The sequence below is a fragment of the Desmodus rotundus genome, chromosome X (genome assembly GCF_022682495.2).
Source record: "Desmodus rotundus isolate HL8 chromosome X, HLdesRot8A.1, whole genome shotgun sequence".
Taxonomy (NCBI): domain Eukaryota; kingdom Metazoa; phylum Chordata; class Mammalia; order Chiroptera; family Phyllostomidae; genus Desmodus; species Desmodus rotundus.
Genome location: NC_071400.1, coordinates 18,709,596 through 18,727,548, shown reverse-complemented (window position 1 = coordinate 18,727,548; position 17,953 = coordinate 18,709,596).

Below are 17,953 nucleotides of genomic sequence, written 5' to 3'. Positions count from 1 at the left end.
GTGAGCATCTTGATTACCAGTGTTTTGAACTCTGCATCAGATAGGTTGGCTACCTCCTCGCTTAGTTCTTTTTCTGGAGTTTTGATCTGTTCTTTCATTTGGGCCATATTTCTTTGTCTCAGCACACCTGTTATGTTGTAGGGGGGTGGTGCTTAGGTATTCACCAGGGCAGGGCAACCCTCCTTGCTGCATTGTGGCACTGTCTGCAGAGGAGAGGGAACAATGCCACTCCCTTGCTCTGCTCTAGCCTCACTTTCCAATGAACTCTCTCATGTGAGACTGGGAGTTTCTTCTGCCATGGCAATGCCTGCAGTAGTTTACAGCTAGCTTTGAGTCTTTAGTTTCCTGTTCAGCCAGCCCCATCGTGCCTGCAGGGTCCACTGCCTTGCAGCGTGTTCTCTCTGCTCTGTTCTCTCTCTTGCTCCTCCTACCACTTTGGGTGAATGTGTCTTTAACACCTTGGTTGTTGGAGTTCCATGCAGGTTGATTTTCTGGAACTTCTGGTTGTTTATTGTCTTTAGATTGGTTGTTATCCTTCTTTTGGTTGTGCGAGGAAGTGAAGCGTTTCTACCTACCCTCCATCTTGGCTGTAACTCTAAAACCAAAGTCTTAATTGTTTCTATTTTGAACACTTGAGAGTATGAACCTACAACCCCAGAACCACTTCAAGTCTGCATTAAAATTTTTTCAATCCCACATAATCTGTATTTATCAAAAATTGTTATCTGTTTTTTCTAATCATAGCTGAAATAATATGAGACCCTCATGGCATTTCCATTCTCTGCCTTCAAAAACACAGTTAAGAGACATGTGTATCCAAAAACAGTCTCTATTCATCACTCCTTCTTCACAGTTCAACCTGCTTACATTCCATTCCAGAAAAAAGGAGACTTCATTGAGAGTACTGAGCATAGAAAGTGAAGATTAAGAAACATCTTGCTGAGCCCTTGCTGGTGTGGCTCAGTGCCAGCCTGCAAACCAAAGGGTCACTGGTTCAATTCCCAGTCAGGGCACATGCCTGGGTTGCGGTCCAGGTCCCCAGCTGGGGCTGTGCAAGAAGCAACCAATTGATGTATCTTGTGCATCGACGTTTCTCTCCCTCTCTTTCTCCTTCCCTTCCCCACTCTCTAAAAATAAATAAAATCTTAAAAAAAAAATCTTGCTGATGCACAGTTGAGGGAACCAGTGAACCAGTGCTCACTTTTCCTAGCTTAAATTTCCTTCTTGATTCTACCTCATCACTCAAAGGCTTTTGGAGCTTTTTTTGATTGCTCTTTTTTTTTTAAAGAAGGTTTTAAAGTGAAATTTATCAGTTCTCTAAGATCCTGCTCCACTATGTGACTATTCTATGCAGCCTAAAATAAACACTTCAGCAGTAGTGATATGCCTCCTCTTTTGCCACTCCCACACCAGATTCAAAACATATGGATGACAGCTATATTCAAAAGTTATGAAAGCCAAAGTGCTTTCCTCTCATTTACCCATAAACTCAGTCCATTAGATTTGATTGATTACTTACTAGTGCAATACACTAGGCTAGATGCTGATCTCAAAGCATAGCCAGAAACTCATAAAGCTATACTACTCCAATGAGATCTGGAGGTATGACCTATGGTGTCAATAAGCTGGCTGTAAGGTTAAAAACCTCCTAGTGCAAATTGTCTGCTTCACTGTTAATTTACTAATTCACTTTACATTGATTTTCTCGGTCATCACGTATTTGCTGAGCATCTGCTCCATGCTGCATATTATGATTTCCTGAGTGCTCCATGCTGGGTATTGTGGCCAGTGCTCTCAGGGACACAAGGATGTGAGTATTTACTGTATCTAAATGACGTAGATTCAAGTGTAAACATCATAATCAAAAATGGCCTTGCTTCCACTAGGGACAAAGGATCTGGGAAAATATCCTTTCACTGCCATTTTCTGGAGCTTGACACACAACCGGGGTGGGAGCAGTGTTTTGTAAAAGAGAATATCCTGGTAGGGCCTTTCTCAGGCCCTGCCTCAACTCTGTAAAATGATGAGACTTAGCCTCATCTTCACGGAACAAATGAGAAATTGGCCCTTGGGAAGAATGCCTGAAAGCCCCAGAACCCAGAAACCCAGTTTGTTAATTACATATTAAGCTTATTTGATGAGGACTTTTGATGTTTTTTTTGGTGTATTTACCCTCTGTAACCTGTATTTGTATTTCCAATGATTTGTGCTTTCATAATTTTGAGAGCAAGAAGCACTGGAGAACTAATGAGCATATACCTTTTAAATCTGCACATTCATTTCTCATTCACAAACCATTCATCACAAAAGGAGAAAATCTGGAGGCAGTTACAGCTTGGAGGCAGATGAATAAACCGTAGAAGGCCCTTTAGGCTCAATGACTATGAGAAAGTAACATCTCTATGTCAGATATCTTCAACTGACATCTGATTGTAACTGTAATCACCTATATAAAATCAAGTGTGTGATTTTTTTTATTTCACTGAATAAGTGAGGATCAAAATATAGAAGTGTTTTAGTACAAGTGGTGAATTTTAATTATCATTTTATTTCATAATTTCTTATGTTTGAAACATGCAGAGAAAACAAAGACATACCTAGCATATGGTGAGAGATTTCTATTCAATTACCCAAGCAAGTCTCACTGGATAGAAATGATGAAGGACCCATGGGGTAGTGTATGAGTACCTGTAGGCAGTAAGTAGAAAAGACAGGGCCAGATAATTACCTAAGAAGTTTCCAATAATTTCTGAGTATCCCCAATAATCCCAAACAAGAGCTCTGAAAAACCAAACTTCAACTCATATTTATTTTAAACTAAACTTAATGACCTTGGAAAAGACAATTCCACTATCAGAGACTATTAAGCTAACTGGAAAATAATTATCTAAGCTTCCTTTGAGGACTCCATTCTTTGACGCTATGATTCTATGTAGAATATACTTAAAAAGCACATTGGATTTCCCAAGAGAGTTCAAATAAAAGATATTTTCCCCATCAATTAGATGATGTGTATTAAAGTTGGGCTTGGAAAATATAGTCACCATATAAAAATATTAGAGGGTGAGTAGGTGAATATGCTGGGTTTGGCAAATGGGGAGAGGGATTCTCAAGCCCCAACAGGCTTTCATTTATCCATCATTCCAAAAACAAATATATACGGCATACTAGCAAGCATTATGTTAAGCTTTAGGTATAGAAGAATAAAAAGAAAGAAAAAAACATGCTTTCATAAAACTGTCATTTTAGCAGAGGGATAGAAAATATACATACATAAAACATACAGAAAACCAGATGGTGATAACTGTTAAAGAAAACAGAAAAGTTAGGGGAATAAGGTATGTCAGTAGTAATGGGAATATGCTGGCTGCCTTATACAAAGTGTCCTGGGGCCCTGACTCGTGGCTTGGTTGGTTGGATCATTGTCCCATACACCAAAAAGTTGCAGGTTTGATTGCCAGTCAGGGCACATACCTAGGTTTGCAGGTTCAATCCCCTATCCCCAGTTGAGGCATGTATGGGAGGCAACCAATTGATGTTTCTCTCTCGCATCAATGTCTCTCTCTCCCCTTTCCTCTCTCTCTAAAATCAGTAAAAACGTATCTTCAGAAGAGGATTTTTTAAAAAATAAAGTAGACTGGAAAGGTCTGACTGATAATGATGACATAAGAGGGTATTGAAAAAAGCAAAAGAGCAAATAGATCCAGGCAGGAGGAAGAAAGAACAAAAGGCCCTCAGTTGGGAGTGTGCTTGGCATGTTAGAAACAGAATGCAAACCTATATGACCAGAGAACAGTGAAGAAATATGAAGAGAAAGAAGGTGTGAAACTTTTGTAAAAGAGTAGGAGAGTGAATGTACCGATAACCTTGCTGAATAGCACAAAGGGCCAACCAAAGGTCAACCTCATGAATTTACAGTGAGACCAATCAGCGTATTTGTGTTTTGTTTTGTTTTTTTTCCTCCAGCTACATTCAGCTGCCCAGCTGTCATGGTGCAGATGTGCATTAGGCAGAGCCTTGAATTTAACTTTGCTTGAGATTTTGCCATTCATAAATAACCAAGTAAGAGGAGAAAGGGAGCTGAAGATGTAGGGAAGGAAGTGATTATAAATATGGACCAGAAAGGATGAAATATGAACAGAGAACAGAAAGATGGAAAGGCCTAAATCTTATGAAATACTGGGGTGAGTATTGTGGGGTAGAAGCATCAGAAGACCAGGAGTTCAGCTCTCATTTCAGTAGATATAATTTTGTTTCCTGCTTCTAAGCAGCTGTCAACTCCTTGTACACTTTCTCCAATTCTCCTCCCACTTTCCTTTCTGTTCTATTAATTCTCACTCCAGCCCCAAAGCTGGAAGTAACTCATGAGAACGGGGGTGGAAAGCTGAATGTTAGGAGTATGTGGACATGGTTAGAGACAGGCATGATCAGATGGGGGAGGGGGAACGGGGAATGAAAATCATCCGCTTTCTTTATTCACTCTCTCATGTCTGGGTTAAAGGTCAATACATCAAGAGGGTCATTGCCTCTAGAGCATTAGCAATTAGGTCCTGTCATTATGTTTGGTCCCAGCTTCAGTGTGCACGGTTTTCCAAAATGATTGGATCACAGCAGACTCTGTTTCTTTCTCTGGTCTGAAGGTGCATTTGTACACTCAGCAAATGTCCAAGTCATTGTATAGCACAGAAATGCCATTACTTTGCCTCTTGACATACACTACACATAAATCTCTCCATAGGAGGTCCTGACCAAAATGGAAAGAATTCTCTGGACCAGCAAATTGTTCCCATGAAGTATTCAAGCTTTGAACTTTTTCTGAGAGTCAGTTTTGTCAAAGCTTTTTTGTTTTGTTTTTCATTCTTTTAAAATTATAATGTTAGTACTTTTAATAAAACATAGTTGATTAAGAGACCAGAATGCAGATTATTTTCCAGAAGTTAAATATTATTACAAAAGAGTGGTCTTTCATGAGAAAGTGCATACTTATTACATTGAAATCATGATAAATGAGGCTTTCTGGAAATTAGTTATTTTTCTCCTATTGGAACCTTCTTAGTATTTTGCAGCACTTTCTGCTAAGTATTATATTTATTTGTTATTCATTTACTAACCAAAATATTTGTTGATACCTACCCAGCTATGGACATTGACTATGAACAAGATCTGAAAATAAGGCAATAAAATATTCCTGACCTCAGAGAGATTTAAAACACGTATACAAAAAATGGCAGTACACAAAAAAACACGTTAAGTAAAATTCAAGTTGTGTTATTTAAGAGTCCATGCATTTTCTGCCATCTCAGCTTCTTCTAGAATTCCCTCTCTGCATGGAATTCCCTAATAATCTCCCTATTTCTGTCTTAGTTCCACCCTTTCTTTTAAGACTGTGTTTGAGTCTCACTTTATTCAGAAGAGTGCCAGGTCTATTCTTCCTACCCCACAATACATAAAGCATTCACTTTTTGTAAGACTGTCACTTAGCCGGTGCTACCTTACATTGTTGCTTCATATGATCTGACCACAAAATTAATAAATACCAGAAAACTATGACTTTGTTTTCAGTCTGTGTAGAGTGAAGTTTTCCTTTGTCAAGGGAAATCATAAAGTTGGACAAGTAACTGTCCTTGGAGGTTTGGGACCAACGAATTCTAAGTTTCCTTAAGAAAATAGTATCCAAAGTTTTAAAATAAGGGCTGGAAGAGCAGGAAGGGATGAAATTAAATGGGATGGATCTGTTACTGGCACATCAAGCTAACTATGACATGAAGACTAGGTTATATAAACAGGAGACCAAACAGGTGAAGAATACTATCTATCAAATTTAAAATACATACACACTTAATGAAGCAAATCTATTATGGTTTTGTCTGATAGCTATAATTGTAAAACTGTGTAAACCTTTTTTTAAAGATTTTATTTATGTACTTTTTTAGAGAGGGGAAGGGAGGGAAAAAGAGAGGGAGAGAAACAGCAATGTGGCAATATGGTTGCCTCTAATGCGCCCCCTACTGGGGACCTGGCCTGCAACCCAGGCGTGTACCTTACTGGGAATCAAATTGACTTTTGGGGTTGCAGGCCAGCGTTCAATCCACTGAGTCACACTATCCAGGGCTGTGTAAATCTTTTTAACAATCAGCATCTTTACTTATATAATTTTTAAAAGGACCTATAAAACAAGACTTTTTTCATTGTCTTGCAATATTGACAAAGGTGTCAAATCAGGAACAAGAACCACATTATAAAGAAATTGTTACACATATGAAGAATATTGATAGCTTTTAAAAATTATTTGAAGTAGGAAAATTCATTAATAGGGAACACTGTGGCATTTCCCCTGCTCCTATGTCCAAGTGTGGGGCTGAAATTGGGGTATTGTTTCCAAAAGAAATGTGTGATTGCATCTCACACCCTGGCTTTATACTTATTGAGTAGTCAAAATGTTTAAGTCCAAACTCATGTACTAGAGCGTGAGAGACTAGGGGGAACTCGACATGTTTACTCTGGAGATGCATGGGAGAAGAAACTAGTGACTGACTTAAACTGGGAAGTCATGATACAGAATGAAGTGGCCCCCATGACGGGAAAGACAAGGCAATCATAAAACAAGTTCCACTCTCTCTATTTGGAGAAGAAATAGTACAAGATTTGATGTACTAAGTGGAAGATAAGAGAACTATAACCTCATGAAGAAAATCATCCCAAAGGAACTGCCTGCCAGAAAAATGTGACCCTCCAAGAAAGAGTTTAGATACATAACAGGAGAATGGGAAATAAGGGAGGGAAATAAAAGATTAGCTGGACCCTCTGGTACTTTCCTCTATAGCAAATCCCTATGCCCCCCAAAATTTTGAGGAGATACTCTGTTTTTTTCAAATATATTTTATTGATTATCCTATTACAGTGGTCCCATTTCCCCCCTTTATTCCCTTCTGCCCTGCACCTCTCCTCCCGCATTCCCCCCCCGCCCTTAGTTCATGTCCATGGGTGGTACATATAAGTTCTTTGGCTTCTACATTTCCTATACTATTCTTAACCTCCTCCTGTCTATTTTCTACCTACCATTTATGCTATGCTACTTGTTCTCTGTACCTTTCCCCCCTCTCATCCCCTCCCACTCCCCTTTTGATAACCCTCCATGTGATCTCCATTTCTGTGGTTCTGTTCCTGTTCTAGTTGTTTGCTTAGTTTGCTTTTGTTTTCTTTTTAGATTTGGTTGTTGGTAGATGTGAGTTTGTTGTCATTTTCCTGTTCATAGTTTTGATCCTCTTCTTTTTCTTACGTAAGTCCCTTTAACATTTCATATAATAAAGGCTTGGTGATGATGAACTCCCTTAACTTGACCTTATCTGGGAAGCACTTTATCTGCCCTTCCATTCTAAATGAAAGCTTTGCCGCATACAGCAATCTTGGATGGAGGTCCTTGCCTTTCATGACTTGGAATACTTCTTTCCAGCCCCTTCTTTCCTGTAAGGTTTCTTTTGAGAAATCAGCTGATAGTCTTATGGGAACTCCTGTGTAGGTAACTGTCTCCTTTTTTCTTGCTGCTTTTAAGATTCTCTCCTTACCTTTAATCTTGGCTAATGTAATTATGATGTACCTTGGTATCTGCTTCCTTGGGTCCAACTTGTTTGGGACTCTCTGGGCTTCCTGGACTTCCTGGAAGTCTATTTCCTTTACCAGATTGAGGAAGTTCTCCTTCATTATTTTTTCAATAAGTTTTCAATTTCTTGCTCTTCCTCTTCTCCTGCTAGCACCTCTATGATTCAGAGGAATGTTTAAAGTTGTCCTGGGGGTTCCTACGCCTCTCCTCAGTTTTTGGAATTCTTGTTTCTTCATTCTATTGTGGTTGAGTGTTTATTTCTTTCTTTTGCCCCAAACCCTTGATTTGAGTCCCGGTTTCTTTCCCATCACTGTTGGTTCCCTGTATATTTTCCTTTCTTTCACTCTTCATAGCCTTCAATTTTTCCTCTATTTGTGACCATGCTCAACTATTTCTGTGAGCATCCTGATTACCAGTGTTTTGAACCATGCATCGGATAGGTTGGCTATCTCTTTGTTGCTTAGTTGTATTTTTTCTGGAGCTTTGATCTGCTCTTTCATTTGGGCTATATTTTTTTGTCTCGGCATACCTGTTATGTAGTAAGGGGTGGATCCTTAGGATATTCACCAGGGTGGGACAACCCAAGTCACTGCATTTTGGCACTGTATGTGGGGGAGGGGTCCAAGAGAGAACAATACAACTTGCTCAGCTCTCTGCTGGCTTTCAGTCACTTCCTCTACTATCTGCAAGCAAATTGGGCCCTTCTGGTGTTCATGCCTGGGTGGGTGGTTTTGTATATGTTCTAGGACCCTGTGGGTCTCTCCAACAAACTCTCCTGTGAGGCTGGGAATTTCTCCTGCCACCACAACCTCAACAGGTTTTTTCAGTCAGAGGTTTGGAGGGTTTATATCCCGGCACTGGAACCCTGGGTTACGTGGTCTGTCTCGCTCCCCAGTTGTTCCTCCTGGTTTATCTGCATGAAAATGTGGGACCACCCGCTCCACCAGCCACCTCCTTGCCCACCCTGGTCCTCCAGCAGCCACCTTGCAGTGAGTCCTCTCCACCCCAGCTGCCCATCTCATCCCGTCCTGCTGGTCCAGATGAATGTTTCTTCTTTAACTCCTTGGTTGTCGGACTTCCACACAGTTCTATTTTCTGTCAGTTCTGGTTGTTTTTTGTTTTTAAATTTGTTGTTGTCCTTCTTTTGGTTGTGCAAGGAGGTACAATATATCTGCCTATGCCTCCATCTTGGCTGGAAATTATCAAATTTTGTGGAGATACTTTGAAAATAAAAATGGAGTGGATTCTGTGGCTGTGGATCAACAAGGGATTTTTTTTTTGGCCTCACACAACACAAGGGGGAGCTATAGCACTTTTGTGTCTAAGATAAGGAGGGCATCAATCCAATGAATCTTCAGCTTGGTTAAAGATCTATGACACAGCTGAGTAAGAACTGTGAGGGAAGTTTACATAGCTGCTTTTTGGAAAAATGAACTGAAGAATGTACTAAATGTCACAAAAGAGAAACCCTTATTGGGACTTCAAAATACCAATCTGTCTTATCTGAGTGATCAGTTCCCTGACAAGAAATGCCAAGTTGCCCTAATTTGTTCATTGCATTTTAAAAAACTTGTCCTGTGATATCCTTAAGAACAGATTCTCAAAACTTCAATCATACCTCTAACCCCTAAAAAAGTGATTCTCATTCATCTTCTTATTTAAGTGGTACCTTTTTCTGCACACCTGATCTTTCCCCCCTTTCTGCCTTTAAATGTGTGAAGATGTGTATGAGAGACACAGAAGGAAGGAGAGAGGGAAGGAGAGACGGAGGAAGGGAGGGAGGGAGAGAGAGAGAGAGAGAGAAAGAGAGAGAGAGAGATGCAAAATGAAAGAAAGCCACTGCTTTCACAGTTATCTGGAGCTTTGCAGCTCTTGCTTCTGAGGTCTCTAACCTGCCATTTGACAAAAACAGGGTTCTGCTCTCAGCTTGGTCATCTTGGTAAGAAAAGGAACTGACAAAGCTCAAATAAGAAAATTAGCAACTGGTTTGGACTTGCATCCTTGAAAGATTCCCTCAGAGTCCCACAAACTACCTCATGCCTCTTCGCCTCTTCTCTTGCTGCTATTTTGGAGGGGGCTTTTTAATTTTAATTTTATTTTTATAAGATTTTATGTATTTATTTTTAGAGAGGGGAAGGGAGGGAGAAAGAGAGGGAGAGAAACATCAATGTGTGGTTGCCTCTCATTTACCCCCTACTGGGGACCTGGCTCGCAACCCAGGCAAATGCCTTGACTGGGAATCGAACCAGTGACCCTTTGGATTGAGTGTGACTCAATCCACTGAGCCACACCAGCTAGGGCTGTTTTTGTGATGTTTATGTGATGCTGCTAATGGAGGCCATTGTCAAAGTAAAGAAGTCAGAGAGCTAAAAAGTTCTGCTCCAAGTTCTGAGCTACATTTATTTAAAAGCATAGACAAGGAAATATGCCACATTACTTCAGAGGGTCCAGGAGACTTCAAAAATATGTGCTGAACCCTATGTAATGATTCTGCTTACATTTTCCTTCCACAAGACTCTGGCACAATGGGAAAATCTTTACTTGCCTTGAATGAACCCTTAAAGAAGAAAGGGAAAAAGGATGAAAAACTTAAAACATAAGCCATGACAGCATAAAAGTGCAAGAGGAAAACAAAGGCAGTAACAAATTTCAAATATCCCACACAGCAGTATTTTCACTGATATATCCTCTAGGGTGAGGGAAATAAAGGAAAGAATGAACAAATGGGACTTCATCAAATTAAAAAGCTTCTACACAGCTAAAGAAAACATCAACAAAATGGAAAGGGAATGAACCATATGGGAGAACATATTTGCCAATGATACCTCAGAAAAGGGTTTGATCTCCAAAATATAAAAGGAACTCACATGACTCAACACCAGGAAGACAGGCAATCCAATTAAAAAATAGGCAAAGGACCTGAACAGACACTTCTCCAAGGAGGACACACATAGGGCTCAGAGATATTTGAAAGGACGCTCAGCATCACTAGCCATCAGAGACATGCAAATTAAAATCACAATGAGATATCACCTTATACCACTCAGAATGGCAATGATTAACAAATCAACAAACAACAAGTACTGGTTAGGCTGTGGAGAAAAGAGAACTCTAGTGCACTGTTGGTGGAAATGCAGACTGGTGCAGTCACTGTGGAAAATGGTATGGAATTTCCTCAGAAAAGTAAAAATGGAACTGCCTTTTGATCCAGCAATTCCACTGCTTGGATTATACCCTAAGAATACCAAAACACCAATACAAAAGAACCTATACACCCCAATGTTCGTAGCAGCATAATTTACAGTAGCCAAGTGCTGGAAGCAACCTAGTAAGTGCCCATCAGTAAATGAGTGGATCAAAAAACTGTGGTACATTTACACAACGGAATACTATGCAGCAGAAAGAAACAAGGAATTCCTACGTTTTGCAACAGCATGGTTGGAACTGGAGAGCATTATGCTAACTGAAATAAGCTAGGTAGTGAAAGACAAATACCATATGATCTCACCTATAACTGGAACCTAATGAAGAAAACAAAGGAGCAAATATCACCAGAGGCATAGAAACAAGGAACAGACTACAGTGACCAGAGGGGTGGGGAACAGGGATAAGGGGAGAAAGAAGGGGAAGGAGCTAGTCAAGGAACAGTTATAAAGAGAAACATAGACATGGACAGCAGGGTGGGGATTGACTATGGGAGTGGGGGGAGGGTGGGGTGGGGGAGAGCAATGGGGGAAAACTGCGACAAGTATAAACAAACCACAATTAAAAGCAAGTGTAAATTTAAGTGTTCTAGATTATTAAAATGTAGCTGATTGATAATAAAAAACAAAAAAATGTTAGCAGCATGTAGAAAATGGCCACTGTTATTTACCATTGGTTCAACTGTAAATTGGTACAAACTCTCTGGAACACAATTTAGCAATATCTATAAGAATTCTAAATTCACACATCTATGATCACTTCCAGGAATCTCTCCAAATAGCAGCACAAGCTCATAAATGTGTGCTTAAGAAGTGGACAGAGTGCCAGCCTGCAAACCAAAGGGTAGCTGCTTTGATTCCCAGTCCGGGCAAATGCCTGGGTTGTGGGGCAGGTCCCCAGTAGGGGGCACTTAAGAGGCAACCACACATTGATGTTTCTCTCCTTCTCTTTCTCCCTCCTTTCCCCTCTGTCTAGAAATAAATAAGTAAAATCTTTTAAAAAAGAATGGCTACTACAGTACTTTTTTAGTAGGAAATAAAAGCTGGGGAAAACCCCCCCAAAACAAAGACTAAAATAAATAGCAAAATGAGTAAATAATCCAATATCATGAACTATTTTTAAAAATTAAACTCTTAGATTTAAATCGTACACTACTTTCTTGAGGAATAAATGCTTCTGTTCTTTTCTTACTAGTCCCCAATTATTGTCAGTCATAGTCTATTGCCATCCTGGTCTTGGTCCTCTGATTAGAATGGGCCATTTTAGCTGGAATAGAATTAAAAAGTCCTTCCATGGTTGATGTAAGGACCTGACCAGGTTCTCACACCAGGAGTCCATCATCCTGGCTATTGAGTTACTTAACCCTCACTCCTGGGCTCAGACTCCACACAGGGGCTGATACCTCTCTGGGCCCTGGAGGAGCAGACAGGATGGGCTGGCCGTCTGAACTGGACTGTCATCTCTCGCCTCCTGAGGGACAGGACAGCCATGGGCATTAAAAGAAGAGCACAATCCTGGCAGAGACCGGTAAAGGATGTTCAAAGGAATGTCTGGGGCCTACTTCCCAGTCTGGCTAGACATCAAATCTCTGCATCATCAGAAACTATGAATGAGTATATGGACAATGAATTGGCAAACTCTCCCCCAATCATAGGGCTAGCAAAACTCAATATACTGTATTACTTTACTGTTCTGAATCTAATGTCAAGGACCTTTGGACTGTATTCTGAACGTTGCAAATGATAGATTGTAAACAGTCTGGATTCCTTTTGTGCTTCTGAAAAAAAAAAAAGAGGAAGAAGAAAGGGAGCCATGACTAACCAAACAGTAGCAGCCTTCAGGAAGAAACACTAGGTTACCATTCAAACTCTAAACTTATAACCAATGATCAGGGCCTATCTCAAATATTGCCTCCTTCATAAAGTTGTCCATCATTTTCCCACCCTAGTGCTATCCCTCTTCCCTCAATTCTTGCTACTTATCTCTGTGAATTTTAAAATACATAAGTACCTGAAGAGCAGCAGGGCACATATACATAAGTACTGAGCACCAAAATCATATACCCCAAACAGCTTATTGTCTACATTTACATGAGTCTACTACCATTCCACCATTTTCATCAATATGACTTTACTGTTTGCAAAGATTCTTGCCCAGGAAGATCCAACTTGCAAGTAGCTTTACTGTTTGTTCCAGCAACTCTTCAATAGGAATCATTCACGGACAGTTTATACCCTAAGACATTTTGAACCTCCTGCCTCCAAATCCCTATCTAGTCATGGCCACTTGTTCTAACCCATTTCATGTCATGATCTTAACCAATCCTAATCAAGTTCCCACCTCCCAGGAGGGCAGTCTTCAAAGTTTCAATATCCCAGGCTTTCCCTTCCTCTCCTAAAACGTTATTAGACTCTGTAAATATGAAGTTCTCCCTGACAGTGGGAAGTAATACACTAAGCTAGCTTTTTCTTAGGAACAGGTTGTGCCGGCGATATTATGAGGAGCCAGTATTCCACATGCCCATTCGATGAATGTTAAATCAAGTAATGAATTCATCAGGATGGTTTGAATTTGGCAGACATAAGGTAATTGTAAATATTGTAGAGTTCTTGCATTGGGGTTGGATTTGAAGACACCAGAAGGGATTTTGATTTGTTTCTTTCTATATCCTTATTTCATAATTACTACCTTTATGGGTTTCACTTTTCCATGCCTTTGACCATACACATAAGATCACATGGGAAAGAGCCCACATACTCCAGTGCAGGGGCTAATTTGAAGCTAACACTACGGCGAAACACCTGCTTTCTTTTCCTTAGAGTCTACATGCTTCTGCTCAATAAGCTAAACACCTGTGGAATTTGGAGACCCACTTATGCTTACTTCTCTGAGGAGCTGCTGAGGAACTGTGCAGGCTTTGGCTGGGCATGTCACTCACAATTAGGTATAGAGAAGGAAAGAAAAATAGATTCATGACAGCAGGTCAATCAATAATACATTGATTTATTCAGTACCTCCTGACAAAGGTCAGAATTCATGAGAATTTCCTTGGGAACTTACAATTTTGTCACTGAAAGAGACCATGAGTTGTAGTCGGCATTTTCTATGGCAGCTGTATTTAGTAATTTCCAATGCACTTTTTTCATTTGTGCTGAGGGGTGACATATATAGCAATTTCCAAACACTGAGAAACAGGGATATTTCCCATAGAGAATCATGAAATTTGTGCCACAAAAACTTGTTCAAGCTCCTTATTTCCAAATGAGGAAAACAAGCCCATGGAGAAATGACTTGCTCAAGAGCACCAATTCCCTTACATTCTTTAAATACCAGCATACATGCTGAAAAAGCACACATCCTATTGGCTAACACCTGAACTCAGATTCTGTGCAGTTTTCTTTTCCCAAGACACAATAAGGATTTCCATTTATGTCTTCTGGATATGTGAAAACAAACAAAGCACATATCTAGAAGGAACCAATATCTTCTCAATTTATGGATGCTATGTTGGCTAAAAACAGGCACAAAGACTGAATGAACCATCAGACTGAGTTATGGGAAAAGTTGGATTTCATTGGTATGTGTGGGGAACCGTTCCAAGCATGGGAAATGTGGCTCAGCCCCCACTCGGAAAAGCCAGTGGGGAGCGAGGTTGGCAGGCAGGACCCACATCCATGGATCGGTTCTCCAGTGGGAAATCAGACCTGCATTGTACCTAAACTGCTATGAGACTTGCTCTTGCTAAAAAACTCCCTCACCCTGAGGCAAGCAAATGTTTACTGAATATCTTTATCTTCTTAAAATCTGGGCTAGACCCTACAAGTCTGGAACCTAGCCCTTTGGACCACTTCTCCCTTTGCATTGCAAATGTCCTCCTTTGATGTATTCAGCCACACCCTTTCCTGTGTCTGCAAAGATAACCACCCAAAACAAACCTTTGTTGAGTAAAAGAGGACCTTCTTTGATGTAAGGGGCTGGGAAAACCAATAAAACTTGGTCAAGGCAAGGGTAGGGGCACTCCCCCTTTAAGGGAGTGGCTGAGGCGCTCAGAGGCACTCTCCTCTTGAGAGCGTGGTCGCGCTGTCCCTTTTCCCCCACAGGACCTCTGTAGTCCCTGTGTATGGGTATTGGAATACTGAAACCTCAACAGCAGATCTTGCGGGCCGAGATCTGCGTCAGGTGTGGAAAAAGTGAGGCTGGTTCTCAAGAATACTAGACATGTCCTAACTAATGCACCAGCGTGGGTTGTTGACAAATAATTGACTTTCAGTGCTATGGTTATGGTTTTTTCATTATAAAAAGGGGGTTAGAAATGATGGCCAGCTACCAGAGGGAGATGTTTACTCTTCTGAGAGGCTTTAACCTCTGGCTATAGCCACAGGACAATAATGGTGACTAATTGAGGCAGCACAGGCAAACCACCTTAATTTATATTAAGAAATCAAGAATGACAGCATTACAACATGACAAAATGGATAAATTCCTAGAAACATACAATCTTCCAAAACTAAACCAGGAAGAATCAGAAAATATGAATAGACAGATTACACCTAGTGAAACTGAAGCAGTAATAAAAACAAAACAAAACAAAACAAAACCCTAACAAACAAAAGCCCTGGACTAGATGGCTTCACAGGTGAATTTTACCAAACATTCTGAGAAGAGCTAACACCTCTCCTTCTCAAACTATTTCATAAAATTCAAGAGGAGGGAAGACTCCCAAGATCATTTTACAAGTCTAGAATTACCCTAATTCCAAAACCAGATAAAGACACTACAAAGAAAGAAAATTACAGGCCAGTATCCCTGATGAACATAGATGCTAAAATCCTCAACAAAATATTAGCAAAACGAATACAGCAATGCATCAAAAAGATCATACAGCACAACAAAGTGGATTTATTCTGGGAATGCAAGGTTGGTACAACATTTGTAAATCAATAAATGTGATTCCTCACATACACAAAATGAAGGATAAAAACCACATGATCAGTGTGGTATCCTAGATGGCAGAGGAATTAGTAGAAGTTACACTAACCCCCTACCAGGACCAATCTGGAATTACAACTAAATTGTGGAGAAGTCATCCAGAACAAACTACTAAACACTAGTGGGAAAGAAGCCTTATAACCACGGACACACAGAAGAAACAGCTTAAACACAACATGCCTGGCAGGGAGTGTAGAGGGGACACAAGAGGGATGGCTGGGCTCCCATGGGTGGCAGCAGAAATGTTGGAGGGGTATTTAAGTGGCTTGGGGGAAATCCTCCTGAGAAGTGTGGGATCTAAACCCCAAGCTCGGCTCCCCACCCTATAGCACCAGAGCCCTTAAAGTACACAGAAAACATCTAGCTGCAAAAAGCAGCAGGGTTTCTGTCTGCCAGAAAAAAAAACGGCTGGAGACATGAAGAGCCAATTAAAGGGCCAATGCAAAAATTTTCATATGCAGCTGCTTATCCTGGGCTCCGGCAAACTGGGGCATAGTGGACTAGAGATGCTTAAGTAGAGACTGGGGACAATGGCTTTGGGGAAAGAACTGAGAGAGCAGCTTCCAGGATCCCAGTGTTGAGCCATCCCACATACTGCAGGATCCATCCTGCTCAGACAGACCACTCCCCTCCCAATGGCATCAGTCTGAGGGGAAGCAATAGCTCCACCCACAGGAATTACTCTGCCCTGCCCTGTGGTGCTTAAGCCTGACTGCTGAGTGCATAGTGACTAGATTAGCAACTGAAGGAGTCAGCCACAGATGGTAGATGTCTGGTACTCTGGAACAGGCTGCCTAAGGCCAGACTGGGACACCACCATATGACATCAGCAGAGGAGAATCCATAAAGAACAGTGGTAAATACTAGATGCTACTGAGATGGAATCCACCATGGTCTTCTCCAAGATTTGTGATATTTTCTTTCCTGCATAGTTTTTAAATATTCGTTTATTGTCCTTCAAGTTTGTGCATATTAAGCCACTAGATTTTATACTATAGTTTATTTCAATTCTCATATTTTGCTCCTCCCTTCTCTTACCCAATTTACCTTCTTCTTTCCTATTATTTTCATTTTAAATTTTGTATTCTCTCTTATGTATTCTCAACTTGTTTCCATTCTGAATTCTTACTATGTCTCCCCTGTCCCACCTCTCAAAACCAATTTTCTTGTCAATGGTCATCTCACATTCTTTTTCCTGCGCTTAAAATACCTGCATTTTCTCTCCATCTTTAGCAATCTTTGCTCATTCATTGTGGATGAGGTAGTTGTTGTTGCATATTTTCAATTTTATCTCTAGATCTTCACTATTTTTCTATTTCAAATCTCAAATTTTACCATCTCCTCTCCTACTCCATTCTGCCTTCATCTTGCCCATTCTTTTTTTTTTTTTGTCTCAGATATTAATATTTTCCTGTCATGGCGTAGTTTTCTTATTTTCTCTTTTTATCTTAAGTGAGCAAAATAGAACCAGAGACATAGAAATAAAGAACAATCTGACAGTGACCATAGGGGAGGGGGTTAGGAGATAATGGGGGAAAGAAGGGGAAGGGTCAAGTCAAGGAACATGTATAAAGGACCCATAGACACGGACAACGGGGGGGATTGAATGTGGGAGAGGAGGCATGGGCAGGGCAGGGGAGAGTAATGGGAGAAAAATGGGGACAACTGAAATTGAACAACAATAAAAAATATTTTTCATAGACCACATGATCATATCAATAAATGCAAAAAAGCATTTGATAAAATCCAGCACCGATTTATGATAAAAACTCTCAGCAAAGTGGGAATAGAGGGAGCATACCTAAACATAATAAAGGCCATATGTAACAAACTCACTGCCAGCATCATACTCATTGGGCAAAAAGTACAAGTGTTCCCCTTAAGATCGAGAACAAGACAGAGATGGCTGCTTTCACCTCTCTTATTCAACATAGTCCTGGAAGTCCTCGCCACAGCAATCAGACAGGAAGAAAAAATAAAAGGCATCCAAAATGTAAAGGAAGAAGTAAAACTGTATTTGTTTGCAGATGACATGATCCTGTACATAGAGAACCCCAAAGATTCTACCAAGAAACTACTAGAACTGATAAATGAATTCAGCAAAGTAGCAGGATACAAAAACATATCCAGAAATCAGTTGAATTTTTATATGTCAATAAC